Below are 2,176 nucleotides of genomic sequence, written 5' to 3' on the forward strand. Positions count from 1 at the left end.
ATTTTATTGATAAACTCATGTCAAAATGACATCAAAACACCATTACATTAGACAATTAGCTCCCTTATTCAAGTGAGCTTAACAGAGGATTAAACTAAATACAAAACAAGATACTAAAGAAACATAAAAACTGGAGCCAAGGCGCTCAATTGCGGTACTCCAAGCCTCATGAATCCATCTAGTTGCAGCTAGCTTGCTCAGTCTATCAAACTATCCAAACATGCGACTTAAGCCACAATCAGTTTGAAATCAGGCCTAATAACCCAATTCCAAATCTAACTTTTGATGAGCTTGAGGCCAGACCCAGGCCCAAGCACCCGAGTCCATTCCCAAACCCTAGCAGATTTGCATCGTCACTTGCCGACAATCTCCGATCGCATTAATGGCAACCAAGATGGCTTCGTCACCAACGTCCCTGCCCCCGCCGACATCATCATCAGATCTTCTAGTTGAAGAAACGCAGCTCTCTTGGATTCAAGTTCAGACTCAGTCTCACTAATCGGAGTCCAAACCCAGAACCAAATGGGGAGATTCTGATCCTTGCTGGCAGCCATGTCCGGCGGCTGCCAAATCTCCTCTGGGTACAGTGATTGCCGACGTTAGCAGGTAACCCTCCACCTCACACCCATGCTCGGCGGCATTTCGTCCTCCACCCCCATGGTTGTCTGACCACAAAAGGTTAATAAGGTTTGCCTTTACAAGAGGGCTTGATGCCGAGAAGAAACGGCTTAGAGTCGGCGTCAAGTGCTGTTGGAGACCCAGGCCACGACGGCGAGGGTTTAGAAAGGATTGGGTGTGGCGGCTTGGTACCGGCGTTGATCGTTGTGATTGAGAAACCAAGCCATGATGGCTACGTTTTGAGAAGAGGAGCCGTGCTCCTCTCATCAAAAAGTTGCATCAATTATAATTGTTGATGTTGGAAATGTGCGACTTAGATTTTGAGTTGTTTGAAATTCTAATATGATGAATGTAGATTAGTACCACATGGACAATGTCAAGACACTTTGTATTAAAATCACATACTGATGGTATCCGGGTGGTTAATGTTTTAATGTCGAGCTTCATTTTCATAGTGTTATTGTTATCTCAGCGTCGCAGTCTTTGTTATATTTAAAACCGTAGCGCAATACTCACTTGATTTTACTGTTTTCAAATCAAGAATAATTACTACTTGAACTTTCATATTTGTTTGGTCGGAAATTACTGCCACGCTTATAACTATTGTGTTGTTACCCAATATACAGTAGATTACTAGATTATATAAGATAAAGGAATAATAGTTGAGGTACGGTTTGGAGTAAAACGAATTTGTAGGTACCAGAAACTCAAAAAGTACATTTCACAATAGTTGAGTAATGAAACAATAGTTGAAGTACCATCCGTTTGAAGAAAAAAAAATTTGTACAAAAATAATACATCTAGTAATAATTGTGGTACAATTAGAGATTCCACACTGATAAGAATGAATTCGTAAAATTGCAAGAGCATATGCAATGCCTTCACTTCGTCTCTCGCTCTCTCTTCTTAAAATCCCTACCGTACCATGCTTCTTCTACAGATAGAATTTCATTCATTTTATTGCTATATATGTTGGCTGAAATATATCATGTTGTGTTCTTCGGTTCTTCTCCACCCTTTTGGAAAGAGTGGCATTGAGATTTTAGGGGCCCCAAGCGAAAACAAATATTAGGGGTCCATGTCAAAAAATTGGGGCTCCTTTAAACCCTTACTTTAGTTTAATACCATCACTATAACATGATGATATCAAACCTGACAAAAACAACAAACTCAATTATAATTTTTTTTATTTTTTTAGGGAAAAGGAGAAATATCTATTGATAAAAGATCATGACGACCAAAAAGTCAAACATGAATAGTCCGAAGACCATACAAATGCATAGCTATACTAAATCAAACTACTACTAGAAATTTAAAAAAAACAGCCTCAAAACTACGTTCAAAAAAGTGGACATGAATACTAGAAAGCAGTGAACGTAGCAAAAACTCCACTCGCAATTATTAGAGGCCTAAGACCCAATGGTGTACCTTTCATCAACAATTAGAGAGAAAATTTCTGTTAGAGTATGGTAGGGGTCTTAAACCCCAAAAGCCCTAACTAAAGGCCATCCCGTAAGAAAAAGAGAGAAGAAGGTCCATAGAGGCCCATCTCAAACAA

The sequence above is a fragment of the Fragaria vesca genome, linkage group LG6 (assembly GCF_000184155.1).
Source record: "Fragaria vesca subsp. vesca linkage group LG6, FraVesHawaii_1.0, whole genome shotgun sequence".
NCBI lineage: Eukaryota > Viridiplantae > Streptophyta > Magnoliopsida > Rosales > Rosaceae > Fragaria > Fragaria vesca.